The sequence below is a fragment of the Diadema antillarum genome, unplaced genomic scaffold (genome assembly GCF_040938485.1).
Source record: "Diadema antillarum isolate AM-2024a unplaced genomic scaffold, OU_Dant_1.0 scf00000191, whole genome shotgun sequence".
NCBI lineage: Eukaryota > Metazoa > Echinodermata > Echinoidea > Diadematoida > Diadematidae > Diadema > Diadema antillarum.
In genome coordinates this window covers 503,506-513,222 of record NW_027271080.1, presented here as the reverse complement: position 1 = coordinate 513,222, position 9,717 = coordinate 503,506, and the positions used below count along the sequence as shown (strand labels likewise).

At 36.5% G+C, this 9,717-nt stretch overlaps 1 long non-coding RNA gene across 1 annotated transcript; it reads left to right on the top strand.

Moving 5' to 3' along the window:
• The first annotated feature begins 5,777 nt into the window (after positions 1 to 5,777).
• On the top strand, positions 5,778 to 8,001 carry LOC139723450 (uncharacterized). Its single transcript, XR_011710356.1, has 3 exons — positions 5,778 to 5,848; positions 7,012 to 7,139; positions 7,962 to 8,001. It is a non-coding gene; the product is annotated as an uncharacterized lncRNA (long non-coding RNA).
• The last annotated feature ends 1,716 nt before the right edge of the window (positions 8,002 to 9,717 follow it).

Genomic DNA, 9,717 nt, shown 5'->3' with positions numbered 1-9,717 from the left:
TTTTCGTCCCTGTAAATCAAGAAAATATTTGCTTGCATGAACCTTTTTTGAATGTCGAGACTCAAGAAGCCAAGATTCGCGAAAGCTTCGGGCAGCGAAAAGGGCTGTCGATTCCGATTCGCGATAGTTTCATGCCTTGGCTGTTGTAGGCCTATACTTGTAACCGAGCGGCGCAGTCATGTGCGGATTGTCGATGTCCAACTTGATCGGAATACGTTGAACTACGCACGTTTCGAAGAATTTCCCCTCCCCCCCCCCCCATGTTTTTAGGTCTTAGAAGAAACTTCGGGGGAAAAATCGTGAAAAATAACTACACTCATGACTTTCCATACCAGTACCACACTGGAATACCATTGACCGTAGTGTTGACCTCTGACCTCGTCCGTACCCCCCCCCCCCCCCCCCCCCCCCCACCTCTGGAAGAATTGTTCCTTGCCCCCCTCATAATGAATGAATGAATGAATGAATGAATGAATGAATGAATGAATGAATTAATTAATGAATGAATAATATTTCAAATTGTATTTTTCTATTCACAGTACTCAATGTCAGATTCACTGAGTAGCACATTCATTATAGGCCATAGGACCACACGCAGCCAAAATATTGCGGCGTTTCTAGTAGGCCTACATATCCAATGATACATCTCAACGATTTTGTGACAGTCACTTGTGCAACTCGTGTTGCAAACGATTCGAAGTTTACTCGTACAGATCATGAGCTATAAAATCTTGAACACTTTTCTTTCTCTTTAGATACTCATGTAAAACAGTACACGAGTATACTTAACGGAAAAAAATAGCAATGACATTGATAACATTGTCTTTAAAATAGTATCGATGTTGGTGCTGCTATGACAGTAATATACATCGTAATTAATCCAAACTACCTCGCCATTGTCAGACAACTACATGTACAATCATTCGTACGCCAGGTTTTACTGCGTATCGGCCTATATTCAGCATACTCTGCTTCCTTTACAAACAGGCTACCAGTACTGAGTGCCAAACAACTCGAAGAAGGTCATAGTCGCAAGCCGAAGGTCAAGCTCTGTACGCGCTTTTGCAATCAACTCTCCGGGCAAAGTCCACAAACGCAGTATATCGACACCCATTTGCACGGTATGGCTATTTCTTCTCAACCACATACATTCAAACGTTTGGGAAGCTAACAACAATTCCGGTTTCAGAGAGGAACCCGTTTTGATTGCTTTTGTCTCGAAAGGCTCCTATAGTGATATAAAACATGTGTTGTAGGGGGAAAAAAGGGTTAAATAAAAGTAGAACCCTGTCCCTGAACTTGATGTACCATATTCAGTGCATTGATTCATAAGCTCAGAAATTGAATAAAATTTATGTATCGTATAGAAAAACAATTTTTCAAAGTCCCCTGAGCTCCCCCATATCTCATTCTGAACAACAGACCAAAAAAAAAAAAATAAAAAAATAAATAAATAAAAAAAAATGGAGCTATAAATAGAACCCGTATGCATTCTATCAAATTTTGCCGAGTAGCCTACCGGGCTATTATTCGATTAGCTATACCTGGATCTCACTAGGTGCTTACGTGCCTTACCTGTTGAATCAAGTCCTGATTCGATTCGATTTGATCTATCACATGCTAATATATATTCAAATACATAGCCGTACATCGATCAGTCTATGTCGTGTAAATAATTATGTATGGATGTACAAACTATTAAAAGCTTGACGGGGACGTCCAGACGATATGATATAAACATATTTTACGGAAACATTATTTAAAAAGAAAGGAATTCCTTTATATGTTCAGTAGGCTTCATAGTTTTATATTTCAATCCTCTCACACAATATACGGGAAAACGTGATGCAATCAACCAACAACAGCATTGCTATAATATAACATCTGCCAATTTATATCGTATCATGTCTCGCAATAATACGAGCTAATACAGAGCTAATAATACGTAACGTCACATCAAGTCAAATCGGCACATTTCCATGACCCTAACTCACAGTGTTACCAACGATCCGTTCATGATCTGCGTTAATATCACATACAGGAAATGATATTTGCGGGACTGTGCAGTCGCAGAAACGAACGTACTACATACTATTTTAATAGCTAAATTCGGTATTTAGGAAAAGGAGGATCTTACACTTGCCTTCAAACTATAGTCGGTATAGGTATACCAGTATGCATATAGCGGTCAGAAAACTTGACGTAGAGCTGTTTTCTCCAGCTAGCTGGCGAGCTCGTAAAAAATCCCAGCCGACGATGTGCTTTACGGTCACAGTGTACGACTGTGCGTTGTTTTTGTGCACTCAGAGCAGACAGCACCAGTAGAGTCGTACAGAATAAGCCAGTTCGCAGTTTCACTTTGCGCATGAGCAGAAAAAAAGCAATAATTCATATAAACTTCTGTGTGTGTCGGCAAGCATTTTAGATATAAGGGCTTTTTACACTTGTGTTTCTTAACCCCGGACTTTCTCTGACCCAGGACTATCGTTAGTCCCGTACCAATTTTTTGAGCTTTTTACACTCGCCAATGAGTCCCGTACTATCTCTTGTCCGGGGCTAAGGAGAAAACTGACCTTTTTACACTCGTATTTCTTAGCCCCGGGGTCCGTTTCATGAAGCTATCACATAAAAGCTATCACATAAATCTTAGAATGGCCAAGCCGCTCCTAAGCTAGGAGAGACTTTCACGGAGAAGTGAAAACCATTTCACGAAGTCTCTCCTAGGCTAGGAGAGACTGTAATTATTTCAATCATCATGTTCGAGGGTAATACTAATTAACATATCATTAGCATATCATCTCCCTATTGTGTTACATACGGTGAGCACTCGCTACATAGACATAGCACGTATACACACAGGGTATACACACTATACAGCGCAGTGGCAACAAATCTACGACGGAGGCAAGATCCCAAAGGCCAAGTTGCATTATACACCGCTACTAGTACATATTTCAATTAGTGAGTATGTTTAAAGCTGTCTGCAATTGAAAAGTAATGCATGAGGATTCATAATGTTATATTATGTGGATATATTATTGTTCGAATCTTCTACAATTCTCCAAGGGCTAGCTAGATGTAGATCTAGTCGTACCGGTAGTAGCGTTATCACAATAGTCCCACGTATGCACATCGCCGTTTGTTTGAAAGACTAAATAGCCAGCTGAGTTTATGGAGCTAAATAGGTAAAACGTTAGTAATTAGCATGGTAAATTAGTAATAGTGAAATGTTTGTGGGTTGATTTTTATGATATATTTAGCGTGCAGATATTTCATGAGAGCAATTGCCCGATTTGTTCATGTATGGCTGAATTGCAGGTAACTTTTAAAGGCCTGAATAGTGTAGGGGATCGAAGAAGAAACCGGAAATTTCATAAGAATTGGTTTGCATTTATTTTTGATTTTTATTGTTATTATATTTTTGAAGACGTGTCTAACAAATAACATTAAATAATTACACTGTCACTAGCTGTTTTGCCTGTGTGGATAGTATTCAGAAGTGATACAAACTTTCCGTTTTGTGTCAAATCGACAGGAAAGATCTGTTTGTTTTTTTTTTTCAGTCTAGAAAATCTAGGTTATTTTGTCCCACAGAATTATGGGCCTAGCCTAGGCCTAATGTTTTTAAGTCCTAACGTGAACTGTATAGCAGTAGCGTTAGCATTTACGGAGAACCGGCTGTAGGACCTAGTGTAACATTACCTGTGTCATTGTTACGTTTACAAGTCCTAATGTTACTGTCTAACGTTACTATAGGTCTACAACCAAAATTTGTAAAGTACCGTACTGGGGTTTTAGGGGTTATAACTGCAACCAGCCCGAACACGAAGCACTGTGTACAACTAACAGGGAGTGCCCCGGGGTTCTATCTAGAGAGTCAGACAGTGGTTAGACTAACTAGATCTAGTAGTAGTAGGAGGGCCTAGTAGTAGTACGTAGATCCAGGTCTACATGTGCAGAATATAAATTGGAAACCATGGTTCGATCAGATCTTGGTTCAGACTTGAAAGCTATCTTCAACAATTCTAAGTGCATACAGCACTGTAATCGCAATGCATATGTCACAATAAGATAGAGAATGATGTTTACCTAAATTCATTGGCATGGAACCTCTAGAATTCTACTGCTATACTATCAGATGTCTATAGATCTAGAATCCGGAGGTATAGTGATCCTGAGTAGCACCTACTGACCTAGATACTACTTAACCAGTGTATACCAAAAGTATAACCAGACTAGACCCTTAGCCTTGGTATTCCTAGATCTAATTAAACACATTATCACTAACATAAGTAGGCCTATCACTCATCAGTAAGGAAGTTAATGGGTCTTCTAAATAGTGCTATCTATCAAGGCAATTAGTAGATTCTATAGGTCCATACTCCGTTGCAAGTACCACTTACACAACTTCTTTTAGCAATTTAATTCATGATGACATGACAACAGTCGATGATCAGAGTCAGACTGTGGCTGCATCTCAGGCTGTAACTGCGACCAACCCTAAATGTGAAACCACAGTACAGCTGGTCCTACCAAATCTTAGGTAGATGTAGACCTTGCCACATGGATGTCTATTGACAAGATCTAGAACCTCAAGTCATAATACCCCAAACTATAGGCTTGCACATGTTGAATTGAGACAACTCAAATACTAGAAGTGTGTCTTTTAATCATCCCCCCCAAAAAAAAAAAAATAATATAAGGTCCTTTACATATTTAAACTGCAAAAACATGTGAACTGATTTCAAATTTCATGCATATTCAAGATATTGTGTGTAAAATCTTGTATAATCAAACAACAGTTTGAAAACACACTTTCTATTTTGTATTCACATTTTCAATTATAGTGTTAGATATGGAACATCAGTCAGACTACTACAATCAGACTACTGCATCTCACAAAGCCCAGAGTCAGTTGCTGAACTTCACTGAACACAGAACCAAGCTGCTGAACTTCCATCTTCTCCACAGCTATACTGCTACTGAACTTCGTTGAGACTTAGCTACCGGCATGGTCACCTTCAACAGAATGCAAGTATTTTAGCTAATACTATTTTAGCAGACAACATATCTGTATAATATATTTTCAAATACTACAATTGCAACATTATTTTCATTTGGACATCAAATTGTCTCTGGATTTTTAGTTGAATAGTGTTAGACAGGAAATATTGAAACGATGTTTGCTGTACTGTCCAACCTGGTAATTGAAAACACACATTCTTATCCAATGAATAGTGACCCTTCTAGAAACAACTGTTCTGTGCGTTTTTTATTTGTTTCACTATCTGTAGAATATGACATACTGATCCAATTGAAAAGAGATAATTCATGGAAAGGGGGAGGGGTACCTGCATGTCTACATGTATCAAGCTCCTGGAACAAACTTTAGCAGTCACGTTATTTTAATAATGTAGGTCCTACTATGATTGTTTAATATTACCCTCTCCCTTTTCTAGTATCAAAACAACCTCATGCTCTTGCAATGTTTGAAACAAGAATATTCGACATAGCTTATCATTTTAAACTGTGAAAAGTCCTATTTACAGCTTATCAGTAGATACTAGTGAATTCAGTCTTTCAAAATCAATGGCAGGGCTTTACAATTTGATTGCTATAGCCTGTTATAGCAACGGCTAAGCACCCATCTCTAACATACTTTCTAATGTCCCATGTCCTGCACTTTTGTTTGTAAGATATTAACTGTTCTTGTATATTGAATAAACTCCAAACAGCCAAGGACCAGACAACATGTGAACTTCATCCACTTCAGAGTTAAGGACTGGGGGCAAGATGCAAATGGAAAAGTCAAGTGACAGTGTCATGGATATTCCACCATCTTCATTTGGTATGTTAAATAATTATTTTTAGCTATTGAAGCAAGTTGAGAAATCATATGTTATCTTGATCATCTACAGTTGGCTGCAAAATTATTCAACCCCTCTCTTGCATTTTGGACACTCTGGCATAATGAATTACATTATAACTGAGATTATTTCTAAATCATACAAGTGATGATCAGATAGTTTGCTGCAAGTAAATAACAGATCAATAGCCTTTGATTTGCATATAGTTACAAACTTTAATCATTCATGGATAAAGAGATATGGTCCAGTGATCACATTTATGGTCATTTTTAGTCCTTTCAGTGATCACTGAAACACTTCGTTGAATATGGTTTGTTCACTCAATGTTTTGATAGGTGACACAATATGATGGAATTTGATGTAGGATTCTTAATATTTCAGTTGGCAGTTTTCATTGCACAAAAATATCTAAATGAACTAATTTCTAGTGAAAGTTGCCACCATAGAGTTTGTACAGAGGTTTAGCCATGATATCAATAATTCAAAGTTTAAGTCATGTCAAAATGAATATAACCCAATGAAATGCTAAGAGTTGTGTATAGAATGGCAAGATACTACAAAAATTCCATAAAAACAAAAGAAATTAATTGTTATCATCAGACCATAACACGTCACACTTCAGTGATCACAGAAAGGTCTGAAATGACCACAATGTGCTCACAGGACCTTATCTCTTCATGCATGAATGATCAAAGTTTCTAACTTTATGCAAATCAAAGACTATTGATCAGGTAAGCATTTGTCATAAACTATCTGTTCACCACTTGTATCTGATTTAGTAATTGTAATGTTATTTCATTTGCCATAGTGTCCATAATGCAATGGGGTTGAATAATTCTGCTGCCAACTGAATAAAGTGAATGCTTGTTATTAATTTCCCCTCTCATTTATTACTAAAAATTCTTACAATTTCCTAACAGGGGCTCATTACATAGTGATTCAAACTTTGAAAACTGGCAACTACAAGTTGTTGTATACATGATATATCTGACAAAATTGATAATAATTAATGAACATTTTGTTGTTATTGCTTGTTTTAATAAAGATGTACACTCATCTTAAATATTTTACAAATATCCCATTTGTGCATGCGATGTTTCTGTTTGTATGGCATTTAACTGTTCTTATATTTGCAAACCCAAAGGCCTGAAGAGAGCTGAACCTCACCAAGCCTTGGGACAGACAGCTGCAGCTTAACTTCACCCAGGTCAGAGTCAGACTGCAATTGGACTACGAACTGTATAGCAGCATCTTATCTATGACAGAACACAGGTATGCTTTCTCAAATTAAACCGGAAAGTATAAAGAGTTTACAAAATAAACAACTTGAATAACAGTTGAAAAAAGGCAGCCTCTGTTGATGACATATCAGTTACAGGTAATTTGGTCTTTCTTATTTTAGCAATTATTGTAGACTTGGTGGACAAACAATGTCACCTCTGTATGTGAACTGTTCCACACGAGAAATTAAGAAATTAGTGCATTTATATACCCCAGTTGGGAGTTGATTCAATGTTTATGTCTATATCAGCCACAATAGTTGATTAATGCACTGACATGGCAATGCAGCTGACTTGTTGCATAACCCATTAATTCATCTTTTTGTTTATTTTTGAACTCCCAGCTTGCCTGATATGATTTGCGATCCTTTCTAAAAAAAGTCAAATAAGTCTTAACTGACATGAATGAATAGCATTATGTCAGATGAGTGATTTAAGTCACAGGCACATTTTCATTTTGAGTCTGTGTCACACCTTTTTTGTTATCAGGAAGAATCTGATACACTAATTCTTGTGTATGACAACCCAGACGATTTTTTTTTTTGTTTTTTGGTTTTTTGCCCTTGATGCTGTTAAACTGTCGCTAATATACATGTATTGTATATGAAATTGCTGACAAGCAGCTCTGTGTAATGATATGTGTGGTAGTCGTGTGTGTATTCATTCAACTGTACACCCACATGTTACCACTCTGTATAATGTCAGGGAGATGGGATGTGATTTGCATGTCGCAAAATTTCAGTATGTAACCAGTATTGTTTATTTTTTCCATATTCTATTTCTTTTGTCCTTTCTTTCTTTTTCTTTCATATAGATTCTCAAGGCATGGAGCTTGCCAAAGGTGATGCAGACAGGTTGAATATAACATACATGTATATGGTTTTGACCGCTGTGGATTAAATCCTTCAAAATTTAATGATATACAATATATACAAAAAAATTTTTCTGGGGGGGGGGGAGGGTGGCTGCATTAGATGTGAGGATCTGATGTGTACCTGCAGCACTGTGATGAAAGTCATGAATGCGAATTTCATGGTGATTTTGTAATAGATCCTTATGACAAAAGCTTCTAGCACAACAAAAATTCCTGAAATGGAGTGTGAATATTATGTCTTTCAGGACATCATTTGGAAAATAAGAATAGGTCTATTGTTGCTAGACCTACACACATGATAAATTTTCAAATTTCATGCACTTGCTGCAAATGACATGAGTAATATTACAGAACCTAACAACATCTGGACTGTTTTCTGTCTGCTTTTCTATTTTGTGTTCACAGAATTGGCATGCTCAATTTCAACTTAATCTGATAATCCCTTCATTATTGTTGCTCTAGAGTTTTGTATCCTAGTTTTTGTCCCATTCATTGCACCGAACATAGCTAGGTAAGATTAAGAGCTTAAGATAGACCGTATAATTCAGAACCTATTTGCTAGCTATGCTTTTGCAGAGTGTGTGCTTTCTTTCTAATATTCAAATAGGTTAGGAGAGTCCATCTGAATTCAGTTGTACATCATTTTAAAACTTAGAGTGTGCTCTTTCAGAAACATGATTGGCCTTTTTTTCTGCAGGATACTAAGAAACCACTATTGAAGTGCTACAGAGCATTAATTCAAAGAAGAGTTCAATGTTTATTTGACAAAAATTGGTTTTGAAATGGCTGAGATATCCAAAATAAAGGATTCTAATAAAAAATGGAACCAACCTTTTACTAGAATCGCTTTGTTTTACTCTGCTTTTGGATATCTCAATCATTTCAAAACTAATTTTTGTCAAATAAACATTGAATTCTTCTTTGAATTAATGGTCTTTCATATTTCATAAGAGGTTTTTATTATATCACCCCCCCCCCCAAAAAAAAAAAGAAGAAGAAATGTTAAAAATCTGAAACCAGGTCTCAACCAAAACTTTACCAGCCCTTTAACCAGAAATCCATGTTTGGTGACTTTCTGTTGATTTTGTGATACAGAGTCACAATTGCAGTGTTAGATATGAAGCTACAATCAGACTATTGCAGTCTGACTGCTGAACTTCACTGAGTTTTGTCATAGACGAGTCCACATAGTCCACATGGCATAAGTGCTTTGCCAGGTACATGTATTAACCAAACCAGAAATGAGAGAAATCCCCCTTCAAAAGAAAAAAGCAAAAAATTTACAATACAAAACAGAACAGAAAAATTAAGTGTGCAAACAATTCAATGAAAAGCAAATGGGTGAATTGAAGCACTCTGATAAAAAAAAGATTTATATAAGTAAAGTGTAAGAAAGCATTTTAAAACAGATAAATGCAAATTCTGATTTCTGATCTTTGATGATTAAAAGCTGTTGTGCAGTAGACAAGGTCATTATTATTAGTATTACTATCATAAGTAATATTCTGATATAGGGAACCTTAGAGTGCAAAGAAGGTGGATTGCAACACATATTATCATATGCTTACAAAATATTTGCAATGATAGCATTGTGTGAAGTTCAGCTGTTTTCATATTTTGATTAATAAACCATGAAAACATTTCAAATGATTATGAAAGATCTGTTGATGTATAAGCGATGCAAACATAAATACAT